Here is a 20,132-nt window from a genome sequence, read left to right as displayed (position 1 = left end):
CCAATCACAGGGCACATATAGACAAACAACCATTCACACTCACATTCATACCTATGGACAATTTGGAGTCATCAATTAACCTAGCATGTTTTTGGAATGTGGGAGGAAACCGGAGTACCCGGAGAAAACCCATGCATGCACGGGGAGAACATGCAAACTCCACACAGGGTGGAATTGAACCCTGGTCTCCTAGCTGTGAGGTCTGAGCGCTAACCACTTGACCGCCGTGCCACCCAGAACGGCAAATAAAATAATCCTCTTTGTTTTGATGTTAAGTATCTTGGCATCTTGTTCACAAGTGAGGGATGGCTAGAGTGTGTGAAGAGAAGTGGAAGGTTCCTACTCTCACCGATGGTCATGAACTTGGCGTAGTGACCAAAGAGAAAGATTGTGGATACAAACAGCAAAAAAATAAATGTTTTCTCACTAACTTAGAACACACTGGAGGAATTATGTCCCTTATGCCCCCCCCCCCCCCCCAGTGGACTTGGAGGAGTTTGTCGGAAATCTGAAAGTCTGGGCTTCCAGTCAAGGGTTTCCAAAAAGTAGCTCATCGTCTACCAGTCGCTCCTAACAACGTTTCAAGTAGCGGTCCATTTATTATCAACTCCTATACCGACAACATTAGAAAATAGGGTTCGGCAGTAGTGCCCGAAGTCCTCCGGAGTGGTTGTAGTTGTACCCGGAAGAGGGCCATGGGTGGAATAAATTTGAATAATTTAAAACAGCCTTTTGTAAATGCAAGTAAATACAACTGGAATAGGTGTAAATTCTGGAAGTCCTCAAAAGCTTTCGTGTGTAACTGCTCTATAGGAGTCCACAACGAAAATGAGGATCCTCTTTAACATTACTAGAGCCATGTGGACATGAATATGATTTTTTTAAGCCAATATACCGTATTCAATCATCAATCCGGCACAATATTTTACCATTACCATGACCCACTGAAGATGAATTCAAATTGCGATGCGGCGAGAGACGACTCCATTGAAAAATCAATCGTGGCAAAGCGCAGATCATCTAACACTAATGTGTGTGTCTGCATGTTGTAGAGACTAATGGAGAATGTTTTCGTCTCACTTTCAAAGCTGTAAGCAGATCATGAATATTTTAAAAGCAGGCTGGTATCTGAAATATAGTTTTCACTATTTTTTTTTTTTTTTGTGCTACATTTTGCAGAGGCTACATTTTGTGGCAGATCCATGATATGAAAATAAATAGAGTCTTTGAAGTTGTGGTTTCTTTTACTATGGTTTTCATCCCAAGCATTTGCTGGTTGAAATAAGAATACCAGGACCCTGAATTTGAAATAATCGAGGAAGCGGCCTGGAGAGAATATATTGTGAAATATATTATGAATGCAGAATAAAGCTTTTTGGGTGGATTTTATGGGCTACATCAAGGGGCTGCTGCCAAAAAAAAGTTTGGAAACTGGGCTACATAATAATGGAAGCAGATTTATTTTTGTTTTGTTTTGTTTGACGAATGCAGTGACTGTGAATCTCCTGTCTGATACTGACATTCTCTTGCTTTAAAGAGCTCCCACAGGTGTTAATATATTCTTCAACTTTATCCTTAATACTTCACAAATGTTATTTCTGTACCATGCACTATTCATGCTCTGGGTCTGTGTTACTCTGTTACTCTGCAGGTGGGTGGGAGGAAGACGGGGATACAGATGAAATATGGATAATCTCCTGTCAGTATCAGCCTAAGCTCCACTTTGTGGCACGGTTGCCTTTCAGTGTAGTTCCCCCTCCTGCGCAGTCAAGCAGCGGCCGACCTAGCATCTGGTCCCAAACCCCCCATCCAGTCTTTAATAAACCAAACGCGTGCACTTCCACCCCCCCCCCCCCCTGTACTGAAACACCCCCCGCTCCGCTGCATCATCCACAAGTGCTTACAGCACAACAGGAAGTGCTGCCTTCAGAAGCTTTTGCGATCCAGTAAACAGGATTCTGACCCAAAATAGCCATCAGCAATAACATTCCATAAATTTCAAGCAATCCCGAGAAAAAAAACATTACAGGAGTTTCCTGCTTGTCTCAAGAGGTTCTATTCCAGAGCCATGAGCAAATTACAAAAATCAAGCAATTGATACGCTCATGAAAATTTCAATTTTGGACACAAAACTTGCTCCAAACCCTCATTCTGGCTTCACGTTGAAAATCTCCTCTAATTTCTGATCAACATTTGCAATGAAAGTGGATCTTCAGTTCCAGAACCCTCTTTTGTCTCTCTTCTATATGCCTCACATGCTGATTAAACACATTTTAAACGATAAAATGTACAGGTATCTATGAACAAATAGAATTGGAGTCACGGTACAGAGGTTACACATAAGTGTTGGGTATGTTGCGTTCAAGACAGTGTGAAATCTCAACACCATTTATTCCATTTATTCATAGATACCTGTACATTTTATCGTTTAAAATGTGTTTTTTAAAAAAATCAAGCAATTGATACGCCCATGAAAATTTCCATTTGTCCAAAATTGAAAATTTCATGGCCGTATCAATTGCTTGATTTTTTTTTTATTAAAAAAATCAAGCACTGAAACCCTCATTCTGGCTTCACGTTGAAAATCTCCTCTAATTTCTGATCTTCAGTTCCAGAACCCTCTTTTGTCTCTCTTCTATATGCCTCACATGCTGATTAAACACATTTTAAACGATAAAATGTACAGGTATCTATGAACAAATAGAATTGGAGTCACGGTACAGAGGTTACACATAAGTGTTGGGTATGTTGCGTTCAAGACAGTGTGAAATCTCAACACTTTGTAAAAAAAAAAAAAAAATCAAGCAATTGATACGCCCATGAAAATTTCCATTTGTCCAAAATTGAAAATTTCATGGGCGTATCAATTGCTTGAAACCCTCATTCTGGCTTCACGTTGAAAATCTCCTCTAATTTCTGATCAACATTTGCAATGAAAGTGGATCTTGAGTTCCAGAACCCTCTTTTGTCTCTCTTCTATATGCCTCACATGCTGATTCATTTTCAATTTTGGACAAATGGAAATTTTCATGGGCGTATCAATTGCTTTATTTTTTTTTTTACAAAGTGTTGAGATTTCACACTGTCTTGAACGCAACATACCCAACACTTATGTGTAACCTTTGTACCGTGACTCCAATTCCATTTACTCATAGATACCTGTACATTTTATCATTTAAAATGTGTTTTAAAAAAAAATCAAACAATTGATACGCCCATGAAAATTTCCATTTCTCCAAAATTGAAAATTTCATGGCTGTATCAATTGCTTGATTTTTTTTTTAATTAAAAAATGAGCAAATTACTTTTTTTTTTAAAGTAATTTGTAAATTACTAATTAAGTAATTTTTTTTTTTATTAAAAAAATCAAGCACTGAAACCCTCATTCTGGCTTCACGTTGAAAATCTCCTCTAATTTCTGATCAACATTTGCAATGAAAGTGGATCTTCAGTTCCAAACCCTCTTTTGTCTCTCTTCTATATGCCTCACATGCTGATTAAACACATTTTAAACGATAAAATGTACAGGTATCCATGAAAAAATGGAATTGGAGTCACGGTACAGAGGTTACACATAAGTGTTGGGTATGTTGCGTTCAAGACAGTGTGAAATCTCAACACTTTGCAAAAAAATTAGTGGAGCATAAAAAGATATATGTAAAACTTCTTAATTTCCTAACGGTGGTACATGTATGCTGTATATTTATCTATATCTATAAGAAATCGTCACATTTTTGGAGAAAACCTTTTTTGGACCAAAAATCCTCTACATACTGAATTGTGTGTCAAAATCGTCAAACCATCTGGTCTTATTTACTGCAATACCGACTTATTTACTGCATACAACTCAGAGAGGGGAAAAAAAAAAAAGAGTCCCAAAGTTGGAGAACAACAACTTTAGCCCCAGCAGCAGAAAGCTGCATCTCCCCTGTTACAAATAAGCAAGAAGGGTGACCTTTCCAAGGTTTCAATATAAAGCAAGTTTTTCTACATTTACAGTTTGACATTCCCGTTTAGTTTAGTTCCCACTCTGTGATGGTGTGAATGTGAGTGTGAATGATTGTCTGTCTCTATGTGCGCACTGATTTTTGGAGTCCAACTTTTGTCAGAAGTCAGTTGGGATAGGCTCCAGCTCCGCATGACCTTGAACAAGATAAGCAATGAAGTCCACATGTGAACGCAACCAATTCAGCCCAACAGCTAAAAACACTTGATAGTATTTATTGACAGGAATGCAGCACTAATGATGTAGTGAATTTGCATACTTTCATTGGCAAAGCAAGGTCATCCCTTATGATGAAACCTCGATTGCTAGCGTTTTTGGCTTTTAAACCAAGAGTCCTGTACGGTAAATTAAATTCCACAGGATTAGTGTTTTTAATCTCTTATTATTTAATCAATGAGCAAGAAATAATGCCTACCACTATTTGCAACCTTGATGAGAGCATGACCTTAATTTTAATTTAATTGCGTTTAAAGAATGTAATACTCATGAAGTAGGTCTTGACCAATTACCGTATTTTCTGGACTATAAGTTGCTCCGGAGTATAAGTCACACAAGGCCAAAAATGCATAATTAGGTAGAAAAAAAAACATACATAATTCGCACTGGAGTATAAGTCGCATTTTTTGTGGGTAATTTATTTGAATTTATATCATGGAAGGCAAGTTCTAACATTAATAAAATAATAGAGATCAGGCTGAATAGGTGTAAGATATGCGAACACAATGCTTATTCAGCTACACAAAAAATAAACATGTGTCCAGTGTTTATGTAACATAAACAGTTTTTTCATTTATAAGTCACTCTGGAGTATAAGTCACAGGAACAGCCAACCTATGAAAAAAAATGTGACGTATTGTACGGAAAATACGGTACTCATATTTTTATATTCTTTATCCTGTTGAGGGTCATGGGTAGACTGGACCTCATCCCAATTTACTTCACGTGAGAGGCGAAGTACAGTACTCCATCATCTGTAGTGATTAATTGGTTCCAGACCTGATGACGATAAGTGAATTTTCACAAAGTAGGATTTAATATGAATGAACAAATATTATTTGAGTTGATTCAGTTACTTAAAGTTGTTAGCTTCTAAGCCCTAACTACCAAATAATCTATTGACTCATTAATACCTAAAGACGTATTTATACGTCTTTTACATTTTCACACATAAGTGATGATGCAACTCCACAATATGTTGCACAGAGGTGGTTACACATATTTTAATGCATGCACACATCGTTCAGTTTCAAATATGATAATTGTAATAATTGTAAAAAAGTGTCAAAAGTTCATGGTTATGTTATGTACTGGTTATGTTTAAAACAACTTTTTTCACATTTCGGCTAAATAAGGCTAAATTTGTGTCAAAGTGAAAGTTATGCTTGAAATGTATCTTCGTAAAAAGCCTTTTTTCATCTCTTTTTTGTTGAGAACTGATATTTTGATGAAGTTCTACTGCTGATTACTAAAGAATGGAAAAAGTATAGAAACAAAGTTTTTTTTTATAATGAAAGATGAGAATGAAATATTTATATTGTCGATATAGCCCAAGAACACAAAGCTATCAAAATCATCAGAGAATGAAATGAGGTCAGACTGAATTTTAAAAACTCCATAGCCAATCAACCACAATGAACGAGGGACAATTGTACATCCGAATAAATCTCCACAAGAACCTTTAGGAATATGATCAATGCCACCACTTCACCCCAAAGCAACATTAGTAATCTAATCTTAATTAAAGTAAAACCAAAGTCTGCTTGAATCTAATGTATACAATCACTAAACTAAACAATGTTCTTGCCTGCGTATAGCAGTGATTCTGTGTGTACTATTACTTGGTAATTCTCCTTCTCTAGGATGGAAGTTGGCCAGGGTGCGCCAGACATCTAATTCTGATACCATGCGGCCTCTACAAATCAGTTTAGTGTAATCTCCCTTCCTGAATTTAAGAAAAGATCGGTGCTTTCCAGAGTTGATTTGGCAGGCTGATGAGGCTCATTTCCAGGTTTTGAAAACAGATGACACAGTTCAGATATCATCTCTCTGTCATCAGAGAATATGTATATGTTATGTTGATTGTGCTGATTGATTGATATTGTTTTGTTGGTTGCAAAAGTCTGTATGTTTATACAAGTGGGTTAAGTGTGAGTGCAACTGTATGTTTGTACAGTAAAATCAGAGCATAAAGTAGGGCTGCAACTTCTGATGATGTCCAAAAGTTGGAATTCTTTTGATAATCCTCCTGGAATGATAGTAAACTCCAAATGTTGTTTTGCAGCATATCAGTAGTATACCTACTGGAGATATGGCGGAGGTTAAGCATGCATACTGTACGTCTTATGTATTGTTCTCTGATTGGTTAATCGCAGCCAGCGTAAGTATTATGTTGCTGCGTCAGCGGGAAATGATCAAACAAGCGGCGTGCTTACCGAAGTAGCACAACATTTTTACAGATTAAGGCGCACACATAAGGTTCACCAGATTATAAGGTGAAATGTTGATTTTTGATCAAATTAAACGCTTTTAAGTGTTTTTTTTTTCTGAAAAGTAGCGCAAAAAGTAGCACAAAACTTGCAACAATATTCATTTATTCATTCATTTTTCGCACGAGAGGCGGGGTACACCCTGGACTGGTCACCAGCCAATCACAGGGCACATATAGACAAACAACCATTCACACTCACATTCATACCTATGGACAATTTGGAGTCACCAATTAACCTAGCATGTTTTTGGAATGTGGGAGGAAACCGGAGAAAACCCACGCATGCAACGGGGAGAACATGCAAACTCCACACAGAGATGTGTGGGATTGAACTCGGGTCTCCTAGCTGTGAGGTCTGCGCGCTAACCACTCGACCGCCGTGCAGCCCCATTTGACTACATGTTATTAATATTTTCCACAAATACGGCATGCATAGTTCAGTATTTGAATTAATCCCAATTAGGGATACATATGCATGCTTTCATTGATGACTAAAGGAATTCGAATAACATTCACATTTGAGAGGCCTAAAACACAGGATAGTTAATTTTTTTAATTGAATAAATAAATAAATACCAACATAATAATAAATTTGCAGCTCTAGTGTGAAGGCAATCTTCAAAACATCTACTTTATCTTCTTTTGACTACTCAGTGTGTATGCAAAAGCTGGTCAAACTGCATGGAGACAGGAAGGAAGCATGAGTTTTCTTGTTGTCTGCCCATTCTGGAATGCCGCCCTACCCCGGGAGAAGAAACTTCTAAAGGAAAAGCAAAGTAGGGAAGCTGAGCAGAAGCCAAATAAGTATGGATATACTCCCCACTGTCTGAGGTCTGGTCATATTCTGAATCCTTACTTGAAATGTGTGCATTCAAGCCAAACTAGCCAATATCATCCCACTGGGATAGGAAACTACCCAAGAAAAAAAAAAAAAAACTTGAATGCCTTGCTCTTCATACTTTCAGTGTAGCCACGGCAGAGACACAGTGAGGCCACACCATCTGGGAGATTATCTCCGCTATTACCTTTACACCAGCTGGCAAGGAGCTGCTTTGTGTGCATGAAAATGCCTTGAGTGAGCCGAGACCTATGTTCTGGCCCACACACAGAGGGCAGGGTCCACTCATGGGGGAGCAAGCCTCTGTTTTAGGGCTTAAAATAGAGCGGGGAGTGTGTGATGACTGCAGAGCTTTGGTTAGAAGGTGGGTTTGTCAAAAGGAGAGAAAAAGGGGGCCAATGGAAGGTTCGACATTCAAAAACTGCAGTGAAATGAGTCCTAATGCGTGCAAGACAAACCCAAAAATAAACGACTAAGACATTTGAATCCAAATTAATGTTTTTTTTTTTTTAAATAAACAGAAAAAATATTCTTCAAGTTGTAAAACTGTACGTTAGACAACCCTTGAACTTTCAAATTCGGGTCGGGGGTAGGATAGAATTTTGCACAGTTAGAATAAATTGTTATAAATAAATTAAATGTCACATTAATATATAATCTCTTGCCACCATGCGGTTTGGATTCCCCAACTTTACTCTGTAATGTTTTAATTTAATTTTAATAACTTTGTAGACAGAGCTGCACGGTGGCCGTGTGGTTAGCGCGCAGGCCTCACAGCTAGGAGACCAGGGTTCAATTCCCCCCTCGTCCATCTAACCACTCACTAACATGCGGCCTTCACTGTACTGTCACTCATATTTTGTTTTATTATAAAACCAATTAGAGGGCTGCACGGCGGTCGAGTAGTTAGCACGCAGACCTCACAGCTAGGAGACGCGGATTCAATTCCACACTCTGCCATCTCTGTGTGGAGTTTGCATGTTCTCCCCGTGCATGCGTGGGTTTTTTTCCGGGTACTCCGGTTTCCTCCCACATTCCAAAAACATGCTAGGTTAATTGGCGACTCCAAATTGTCCATAGGTATGAATGTGAGTGTGAATGGTTGTTTGTCTATATGTGCCCTGTGATTGGCTCATAACCAGTCCAGGGTGTACCCCGCCTCTTGCCCGAAGACAGATGGGATAGGCTCCAGCACCCCCGCGACCCTCGTGAGGAAAAAGTGGTAGAAAATGAATGAATGAATGAACTTTGTAGACAAATATGGTTTTCACTGTCTATGGAACAATACCACCTTTTGTGTTCTTCTAATGGTGGCAGTAATGTGATATGCATTGCTAACAGCCTATGACTGAAAAACTGCATTTTACACTTATATTTACCAGCATAGTGTGTCCTTTTTTTGTGAGTAAATTAATTAATTAATTAAATGCAAAAAAATAAATAAAAATAAATCTTTATATTTATTGATGCAGAGTACCAATCGGCAATTTTGCCCAGTAATTGAAAAATGGATGGAGCCTGGCTAACTTATGCACACAATGCTACAAAATCTTCAACAAACTGCAACGCCTGTGCTTGTGATTCAAGAAGATTTAGTCACAGATGCGATTCCAACTGCATACTGTATGTAAGATATTTTTTTTTATTTTGTTTACACAGACATGGGATAAACTGACAGTCACCGACGTGTGTTCAATGTGTGTGGAGAATGTCTGTTTACGGCTAAGATGAGCTGCGTTGAAATATAAAAATACACAATAAACATGTTTTTTTTTTCACTTAAAACTTGCATGTTGTCCTCAGGCATTGTAAAACATTCCTTACATTAAAGACGTAAAACACATTGTGGTGAAAATGTACTCATCGAGACTGAGTTGTACACACATAACCACACTAGCGTGCTAAACTAAGATAATCCCTGTTAGCTTCCATTCACGCTCCATGTTTAGATTGGAGGGGACTTTTTAGTGTTTGAATCCGCCACGACCGACTGAGCCACCCACCGGGGAAATTTCCCCCATAAAAACGTTTCTTCTTCTTCTCACGACGACAACATTCATTCACATTATATAAATTTCTGTAGTAGACAGTAAATTAAGTTTTTATTAGTCAAATCTGTGCTTCCGTTCGTAAATCTATGAATGGGGAAATCATAGGGACCGATTCAAGGAGACTCCAAATCCTTTTTGGTAAAAGTTCAAAAAAAGTTACTTTGTCATTTGTCATACACATTTTGTCATTCACATCACTTCCAGCGTGTCAATTTGTAATTATTGTCTAGAAAATGTGTTTTTGGTTCAAAATTTGCTTTGGTTTGAGTCCGTTTTGGCCTGTTCTAGAACAGAATGGAAGCCAGTAGGGGTTAGCTTGTGTGGTTGCGTGTGCGTAACTCGGGTTCGATGACCACTGTGTTTTTTTTACGGCTTTAATAAAAGAAACATTTTATAGTGCCCGATAACAACCTGCAGGTTCTGAGTTGGAAAAAAAATCAAAAAAAGTCAAATCCTGATACACACAAAAAAAAATATTGTGATATATGCTTAGGTCCATATCGTCCAACCCGAGAGTTGCAATATAGAGACACACAGAAAAAGAAACCCATGACACTTGAAGGACTTATGCCAACAGCCCAACCTGAGGCATGCCCAGATGTCACAGGGCATCTGCACACAAAATCCATGCTGCAACCACCTGAGCCTAGTGGAGAATCATACGCTCTCTGAGGCAGATAGAGCAGCATGTTTGTCCTCTATACAATGGTGACTTCAGCAAATAAATACAAAATGCAATGTTGTTCCACCTCTAATTTACGTCTCCGGATGCACCCTTATTTAATTAGGCTGAAATTCAGACTGAGACAAAGAAACAAACAAGTCTTGAGCATAAGCATGCCAGACCATAGTTAGATGGATGGTAAGCAGACCACATCTACGAACAAACTGACAATCAATCCCATTTTGAATCCCTGGAAGCATCGAGGTTGTGTTTTTCTCATCAAGGAACTTTTTTTTTTTTTTTTTTAAATCAAGTCCCTGTGGCTGAAATGCCCTGGTCATGCTGAATATTTCATAGGGAAGCCTATTGTTGTCAGCCCCAATGGGCCTCCAAATGGCCCAGTGAGGAAGAAAACCTCAGATTGGGTTCCCTTGACCAAAGCCCATTTAGTCCACTGGCCCGAGGAAGGAATGAGCCAATATCTCAAAATGATGAAAACAACATTTACAGGCAAGTGAAGCAGTGAACAGTCCCAAAGGAAGGGTATTAAAATCTCAGTTAAACCTGATGAATGTATCTATTATAAATATTAATAGTATAGACGGCATAGATTCTCATCAGAACAATTGGTTTTATTCATTCATTCATTCATTCTACCGTTTTCCTCCCAAGGGTGCTGGAGCCTATCACAGCAGGGTACACCTTGGACTGGTCGTCAGCCAATCACAGGGCACATATAGACAAACAACCATTCACACTCACATTCATACCTATGGACAATTTGGAGTCGCCAATTAACCTAACATGTTTTTGGAATGTGGGAGGAAACCGGAGTACCCGGAAAAAAACCCACGCATGCACGGGGAGAACATGCAAACTCTACACAGAGATGGCCGAGGCTGGAATTGAACCCTGGTCTCCTAGCTGTGAGGTCTGCGCGCTAACTACTCGACCGCCGTGCAGCCCTCCAATTAGTTTTATGATAAAACAAAATATGAGTGACAATACAGTGAAGGCCGCATGGTGGTGAGTGGTTAGCATTTGGTCACAGGAGACCAGGAAGATTTGGGTTCAAACCTCAAAACTCTGTTTGAGTGTTTTTACTTTTCCTTCTTTTTCATTGTCTTGGAACGTTTTGTAGCCGCTTCAATCTTACTGCGTCCGCAAACACCAACTTCCTTCTTTGTCCTCTGCGTGGGTTTTTAAAAAAAAATTAAGTAGGACTGCACGGCGGTCGAGTGGTTACTACACAGACCTCACTGCTAGGAGACCAGGGTTCAATTCCACCCTCGGTCATCTCTGTGTGGAGTTTGCATGTTCTCCCCGTGCATGCTTAGGTTTTCTCCGGGTACTCCGGTTTCCTCCCACATTCCAAAAACATGCTAGGTTAATTGGCGACTCCAAATTGTCCATAGGTATGAATGTGAGTGTGAATGGTTGTTTGTCTATATGTGCCCTGTGATTGGCTGGCCACCAGTCCAGGTTGTACCCCGCCTCTCGTCCAAAGACAGCTGGGATAGGCTCCAGCATCCCCCACGACCCTCGTGAGGTAAAAGCGGTAGAAAATGAATGAATGAATGAATGAATGATACTTTTGCAGTATGTTTGTTCCAACTGCTCCTACATGGGATGATCCACATGCTGTCACCTTATTGCAGACCAACAGACACCGACTGCTATTTTTGTTCAAAAACAAGAGCTCCAAATTCCTCCCATGTTGTGGAGATTAGAGAGAAGTGCTTTGGAAGTCTGAGCCACATATGGTGACAAGGTGGTCACATTTCCTCTATTTGGTTCCCTTCCTTCCTCCCTTGCCAGGATTCGAGTACTTCCAGTTCTTTCTCTACATCACTGACTTGAATGGCTTCCCGTACGCTCATCAACTGATGCAAAAACACCTGCTGGACAGCAAAATAAAGTCCGGAAACAGGCTTGGGGGGACGACTGCCATGTGGATCATGACTCATTTGTGTTATTGGGTCGTAGCGATTCCAGTTTCACAAGTTGCTTATATGCACTTGTGGGAAAGCAAACGATGAGTCAGCGCTTGGACACATTCAATGAAAGCGCAGAGGCATTTGCAAATGGCTCCACAATGAAACTAATGAATGAATCTATTATGCAAATTCCTGGAGTTTTCCAGGAAAAACTCCACCCCAGATTGTGATCCATCCTTGATTGTTCACCTGTATACATGCACAGTGTCGTCAAAGATGTTTACTGCACATGATCATGTTTATAATGAAACGCACTACGGTTTAAACCAGGGGTCTCAAACACGCGGCCCACGGGCCAAATGTGGCCCGCAGGACACTAGTTTGAGGCCCCCGCCTTGATATGAAAGTTTAATGTTAGTGCGGCCCGCGCAAGTTTGATATGGATGCTTTATGGTATCATGTACCCAGAAAAAATTATTATGTTTCATTAATGTTCATGTTTAAGGTTAAATAACTGTTAATAGTTATCCTCTTTATCCGTGTGGAAGTGGTAAGTTTTTAACTATTGAAGTTTAAAGGAAATAACTTGAAGGCTACCGTTTAGGTCGCTAGCTCTCTAGTTTGCGAGTTAGCATGTGTCTCAAGACCCTGCAGTTGCGCAATATGTTGTAAATAAAAAGAGTATAAATGTGACTATAGTCGTGTTTTGTCATGTCTACAGGGCTCTAATAATGCTTTGTTCATTTTAATCTGAAAAAATAATTTGTCTACCCACCAACTATATGTGGTTTCTTAAGTTTTTATTATTTGCCGTTTTATTATTATTATTATATATTTATTACTGATTGATTGATTTTCTTTATTCTTGATTTGTTTATTTATTTTTCATCTTATTTTGTGCAGAAAAATAAAAATTAAGATACTTATTGTAGAAAATCGGAACCAAAGCAAAGTTTATTTATTTTTCTGTTTTTAATAAATGCATTTTTTTTTTTTTTTTTTTTTTGGAAAACCTGATGCGGCCCAGTCTCACCCAGACCCTAGCTCCAGTGGCCCCCAAGTAAATTGAATTTAAAACCGAACAACCCCACCAACTAAGACATTTCTGGTGTCACATCAAAACAAGTTCTTGAATTAAGTGTCACATCTACAGAGAAATTGACTCTGTAACTGCCTGAATGACATGGCTGTCATATTTCATCCACTTGAGACCAACTTGGCAACACATACTAAAACAGGCCCGGCAGACTTGAACATGAAATGCCATCTCTGCAGGACTCCCGTATAACATCACACAGCCCGGGAGAGGCATGAAAGATATGTATTCCTCTCAGATCACTATAAGTGGCATCAGAAAAACTAAAGCAATCTTTCACATCATCAAGCATGCCCTGCTTGCTCAAACTGGGATATTAGAGAGAGAAAACATAGTGATTTCTATCTGAGATTACTTACTGCCATTCATTAATGCGGCGCAGAGGCCATCAAACAATTCGGGCAACCGAGAGTCTGCCAGAAAGCTCTGAAAGATTCACGACCAAGCAAATGCTCATGATTCGAAGAACAAGCCAAAGTATCCACATGACCAAAGCATAAATAGTAAATAGTGACATTTTGCTGCATTAAAACAATTGCTTCCTTATGAAAAATGCCGAGGGACACCCAAAATCAATACTGTAATTCCAGCCTCACATTCAGGACACATCAGTAAAACAAACTGCGTCGACTCAAGTACAATACATCACAAAAAAGTGTTTCAACAGCATAGCAGGTAGACAGGTATATTCTTCTAAAACTTACTAATAGTCCACAAAATTCATTTCGAAAATATTTAAATCTTGCTTTTTCATGTCCATAAGGAACGCAGATGTGTTTATTTTGCAATGGCATGTTTTTATTTTGCCTTCCTTTCACATACATTCTTCTGCAGAAGCATTGGAATTATTTTGACCAAGTCCCGAGTCCTTCTACACACGACTTCAGTTCAGAAACAATAACATAATTAAGCACGTCCTCACATGCAATAACGAGTGCAGGCAAACATTAGTACGTATGACTCACTTTCAGACTGGAGACCGGACACAAGTAGGAGTAGAAAAGCAGTAAGAATTAAGAAGGAAAGTTAATTAGCTCGGTGAACAGAAGACAGAAGAGTCATTGAGTACAAGCTTGTGGCAGTGAAGCTCTATAGAGTCAGAGGGCTGTAGACATTATGCCAGTCCTGCTGCCTGGAAGCTTCAGATTGTGCTTTGTGGAAGGCACTGTTGTTCCAGATCACTCTCAGTACACGGGACCATGGTAATTTCCACATCACAATGTGGCAAGGGACAAAATAGCTTTTCCTTTGAAGGCTTTCCCTGTGATATAATATCCAACTTGCAGTCCGTGCTGCGATAAACATATTGCAGAGAGCCTGCTTTGAATTGTTCTACACTTAATACAGAATACGCAGGCAAGCTTGCACAGAGCATACATATTTACACAATTCATAAGTAATACATTTCAAGTAAAACTAAATTCAAACTGAATTGAATTACAGTGGTACATTGACTTCCAGGTTTCCCAACTAATGTTTTTTTTTTGTTTTTTTTTATATAGAGCATAGAAATCTTTTTTTTTCAAGTTTGTACCATGACTAGAGCCCTCTAGACATAAAACAACACCCCTATAGATGTACTTGAGAAGAAAGACAAAGTAAGAACCATCTAAAGTCAGATTTACTTGAGAAGAACGACAAAGTAAGAAGCCAAAAACCTACCACTTCCACACAAAATGAGAGAATAACTTTTTTTCACTCTATCATTTCAGATATGTGATGGCTGGCTCCATGTAGTGTTAATGTGCAGGAATCTAATGTAATGTCTAATCAGTGTAACATTACTGAATCCTAGTGACCACAATACGACATCTACACAGGAAACCTAAACCATCTAAACTCAGATGTACTTGAGAAGAAAGTCAAAGTAAGAACCATCTAACCATCTAAACTCAGATTTACTTGAGAAGAAAGACAAAGTAAGAAGCCAAAAACCTACCACTTCCACACAAAATGAGAGGATAACTTTTTTTTTCACTCTATCATTTCAGATATGTGATGGCTGGCTCCATGTAGTGTTAATGTAAAGGAATTTAATGTAATGTCTAATCAGTGTAACATTACTGAATCCTAGTGACCACAATACGACATGTATTTTTTTTTTTTACTAATAATAGGCCCAAGTCAACAAGGAAAAAGCATTCATTTATTAATTAATTAATTTGTGAAAAAAATGTGATGGAGCAAGGGAGCAATGTTCGAACCCCAATGACAACTATTTACATTAGTTGAGTAAGTGTGCTTTTGTATTTGGGACACTATTAACAAGAGGTTAGTGGTTCTTACAGAGTTGGGACACCATGGAAAGATTCCAGTCATATAACATTTCCTTTAAATTTGGTATGAAATGAATATGCAGACTTAAATCAGAAACATCCGAGGTCCTTCCAATTTCCAAAGAAGGTCCTTTTTTTAATACAGGTTTCGCTAGTTGAAAGTATGAATTATTTATCCTCCCAAAAATAAGCATCAATCAACTTTGTTGTCCATCATTTGATGGTACAATAAGTGTTTGTAAGTGTTCATAGTTGACCTGCTGTTAAACAACCATCAATCTGTGTTCCTGAAAAAAAAAGTATGGTTGAACGATGGATATGTTTGACATTCAAGCAAGGTCATAGTCTGCAACAGAAGGCTGGGATCGACCCAAATGATTATTCACGTCTGGACTACAGAATGCAGATGCTTGAGACCGCAAAAAAAGGGTTGAGAGTGTTCTATTGTGGCCTAAACATCAGAGGCCTGCAGCTGGCCACTTCTTCACCGGAACTTTCTTAGAACGTCACAGACACTGTTGAATTCAGAAGACACAAAGTACTCTCGTAACTGTACCAGATTCTGATGGAAGTCATTTAGAAACTAGTCTGGTCTGATGTCTGTTTCAAAGGACTTGTTTGTTAACTCTGAGAACTTCAAGGGATTCACTTTGTGCACTTTTTACCTAAAGTGACTGACTACCTCAAGAGCACAAATCTCAGATTCTCCATTAATCGCTAAGGTTCAAACAACGCCCAGAGTATATATACGCCATACTATTGGTGATAAATCAACAACTTTTTACATTTTATTACCTTTATCTTATGATGTATTATTACTTGAGTATTTTACATCTTTCACAGAATCTTTGTCACACAGTACAATATCAGTATTAGAAGTATTTTCTTCCTTTCTTCCTGCAGCTGTCAGGCTGTACAACCAGCACTGCTTCCAATAGACTTCTACACCACTATGTACATCTGTGCAATACTTTTTATAGTCAGTATAGTTACTCCAGACTCCATTCACTGTGCAATATCTGATCAACCTCCATGTGCAATATTAAGGGCTCTAAATGCAATATACTAAGTTCTATGTGAAGTATTTCCATAATGCCTCATATTAACTTTCTAACAAGATCTCAGTGTATAGACTGGTCATATATCTCATCTCGCTTCATATTACAGTAAACCTCGGATATATCGGAAATTGGCTCACAACGGACAGATTTTTCTGTAATGCATTTCCAATAAAAATTCATTGCATATATCGGATTTTTTATAACGGATTTCGCCTATTTCGGACAAAATCTCCAGTCCCGTTCCAATGCATTTCCATTAAATTTCCCTCGCATATATCGGATGGCCGCATCGTGGCGCTCCGATTCGCCGAATCGTGACAGGCCGCTATACGACGTCATTTGCAGCGTTGCCTGCGCGATTTATATTCACGTTTATTATTCAGATTTAGGACAAATATAAAAGTGAATGAGATCTTAACCTCACTATTGGAAATAACGTAGGCCTGACAGGCGTAACAGGGCCTAGCTTAATTAACAATTTGTTATGCTCAGAGTCCAATAAAGTTAAATTCTCATTACCTTACGTCTCTTTTCATTGCCCAGTCCAGGTACATTGGAAACATAGTCAAGGAAGTGCCTTTTTATAACGGATATAAATCCGATATATGCGTAAAACGGACATTTTCCGGTATAAGCATATAACAGATTTCGCTTATATCGGACAAAACCAGTGGGAACAATTGAATCCGATATATCCGAGGTTTATTGTATCTACATACTGTATTGTATATAACTCTGGGAAAAACTGTTGATTTTGTTAATATTTGAGTTGTTTATATTGTTTATGTTTCGATATTGTGTATTTTGTACTCCTTAACTGACTCTGTATTCTTGCTGCTGTGCAATACAAATTTCCCCACTGAGGGACCAATAAAGGCATATCTTAATCTTAATCTTAATTTTTGCTGTACTGGAATTCCAGTAACCGCAGTCATTTTTCAGACCTTTCCAAAAGCACACTCATCGGGAACTGAAAAAAAAAGTCACTCATACAATATGTACTACTACGGAAGTAAAAGCTCGCTTATCCGAAGCAGCAGAGTACAAGGAGTTTAAAAGTAGACACCAGTACGTTGCACTCTCGACAAGAGCGTAACATGCAGCAACTTTTTTTACGGATGGCTGCCACTTGTCCGTCCTTATTTGTTGTTCTGATTTGCACAGACCAACGCCGCACTCTGCTCTATACCAGCGCTTGAAAACTGAGTTTGATGTGGCGTATACGTATATAACCCCCCCTGTAGTCACTGCCGGCCACATATACAGTTGAGATTCATCGGATAGCTCGGGAGTGCGCTGTGGAATGTGCAACCATTGTTCACCAGAGGCCTCGGGGAATGACAATAGTGAAGATGACTAACAGGGCTGTACCATTCCATTTAATGACGTACGACAGCCACACGGTGAACGTCTCAATGCGTCCATTAAACCATATAAACCGCATGGAGAATCCACAGCACAAAGAATGCAAGGAATACATTTATCTTTTCCATTTTAGGGAGTTCTCTTCCTGGTTTGGATGAACTCTTGCCACTGGTTAGCATAATGTTTGTGTGCAGCTGCAGCTGCGAAAGTAGAAGCTCCTAGTAGCGGGGGTTGTGGCGGAGCCAAGGTCGGTCAACTTACAGTGGTTTGGACTTTTCAATCTCCCTCCTTTTTTATTTTTCTCCCAGGACCCAAGCCATCAGAGGTAACAGCTACTATTGTGTGTTGCAAGGTTTGGGACAGCATTCTAATGAAGTGCCGGACCTCATCAGGTCAATAACCGCCAGTCCTCAATGCAACCCCCCCCCCCTCGCAGTCTTTGTACGAAGCACTGAGTAAGCAAAAAAAATGACATGAAATGTGTTAGAAGCGCAGAATTGTTATAAAATGTATCAACAACACATCGCACAATCTTACTTTACATCAGGGGTCTCAAACTCAATTTACTTGGGGGCCACTGGAGCTAGGGTCTGGGTGAGACTGGGCCGCATCAGGCCCCCCCCCCATTTATTAAAAACAGAAAAATGAATAAACTTTGCTTTGGTTTCAATTTTCTACAAGAAAAGCTCTGATAAAACATTCCACTGTTCTCAAATATCTTAATTTTTATTTTTCTGCACAAAATAAGATGAAAAATAAATAAACAAATCAAGAATAAAGAAAATCAATCAATCAGTAATAAATAAATATAATAATAATAATAAAACGGCAAATAATAAAAACCTAAGAAACCACATATAGTTGGTGGGTAGACAAATTATTTTTTCCAGATTAAAATGAACAAAGCATTATTAGAGCCCTGTAGACATGACAAAACACGACTATAGTCACATTTATACTCTTTTTATTTACAACATATTGCGCAACTGCAGGGTCTTGAGACACATGCTAACTCGCAAACTAGAGAGCTAGCGACCTAAACGGTAGCCTTCAAGTTATTTCCTTTAAACTTAAATAGCCAAAAATTTACCACTTCCACACGGATAGGGAGGTTAACTATTAACAGTTATTTAACCTTTAACATGAACATTAATCAAATGTAATATTTTTTTCTGGGTACATGATACCATACAGCATCCATATCAAACTTGTGCGGGCCGCACTAACATTAAACTTTCATATCAAGGCGGGGCCCTCAAAGTAGTCGCGTGTTTGAGACCCCTGTAGACATGACAAAACACGACTATAGTCACATTTATACTTTTTTTATTTACAACATATTGCGCAACTGCAGGGTCTTGAGACACATGCTAACTCGCAAACTAGAGAGCTAGCGACCTAAACGGTAGCCTTCAAGTTATTTCCTTTAAACTTAAATCGCCAAAAACTTACCACTTCCACACAGATAGAGAGGATAACTATTAACAGTTATTTAACCTTTAACATGAACATTAATAAACGTAATAATTTTTTCCGGGTACATGATACCATACAGCATCCATATCAAACTTGCGTGGGCCGCACTAACATTAAACTTTCATATCAAGGCGGGGGCCTCAAACTAGTGTCCTGCGGGCCACATTTGGCCCGCGGGCCGCGTGTTTGAGACCCCTGCTTTTCATGACTGCGATATCTATCAGCAAAGATCTCAAGCAAAGTCCTCGCAGTGCCACATGTCAGAGTAATCTGAATGGCCAAGCCCTCTCTCATAGAGCCCAACTAAAGAGCTGTCAGAGGGAATCATTAATCCCAAAAGGCAGCCCGAGACAGATGGTACCATGATGGCAAATCGATGCTCTCCATGACATCGTGACCGTTTCCAGTGGCCGACCCAGGGCAGGAAGTGGGCTAATCCCTCAAAAGAAAGTTCCAGACTAAACACATAAATGGAGTTTGAGCCATGTCTTCCGCAGTACCCTAGATTACTCTGCGTATATATATAAATATACTCATACATATACACATACATCGGTAATGTATGACTGACTGAAGGGGCCTAGAAAAAGAAAGGGAGAAGTAGAGAAGCATTTGTTTTTGCTGCTTGAGGAAAGCTTTATGAGGACTCTGACCTTCCCCCCTCAGGGCCTCTCCAAGAGGGGAGACGCATATCTAAACTATAGATAACTGCCCCCACAGAAGGGCCTCAGGAGCATAACCAAGTGGAAGATGTAGAGGTGAAATGAAAAAATGAGAAGAAAGCAATGATATTACTTTGTACTAATTGGTCTTAAAGGACCTAAAAAGCAGGATAATTCAACAACATCAAATTCCTTGGAGTACTATTTTGTAC

The 20,132-nt window shown here is 39.1% G+C and overlaps 1 protein-coding gene across 12 annotated transcripts in view; it reads right to left on the bottom strand.

Moving 5' to 3' along the window:
- arvcfb (ARVCF delta catenin family member b) overlaps positions 1-20,132 on the bottom strand; it is a 222,298-nt gene that overhangs the window by 90,253 nt on the left and 111,913 nt on the right. Inside the window, exon 1 of one of the 12 annotated variants that reach the window (XM_058070305.2) lies at positions 14,046-15,132. The exons of the other annotated variants lie outside the window; for them this stretch is intronic. The gene's annotated coding sequence lies outside the window, so the exon portion shown is untranslated. Of the gene's footprint in view, positions 1-14,045; positions 15,133-20,132 lie in introns of those variants that run through there. 12 annotated transcript variants of the gene reach the window in all.

This window comes from Doryrhamphus excisus, linkage group LG3 (genome assembly GCF_037039965.1).
Source record: "Doryrhamphus excisus strain RoL-2023G ecotype Guam linkage group LG3, RoL_Dexc_Guam_v1.1, whole genome shotgun sequence".
Classification (NCBI taxonomy): Eukaryota; Metazoa; Chordata; class Actinopteri; order Syngnathiformes; family Syngnathidae; genus Doryrhamphus; species Doryrhamphus excisus.
This window is presented reverse-complemented; position numbering and strand designations above follow the sequence as displayed.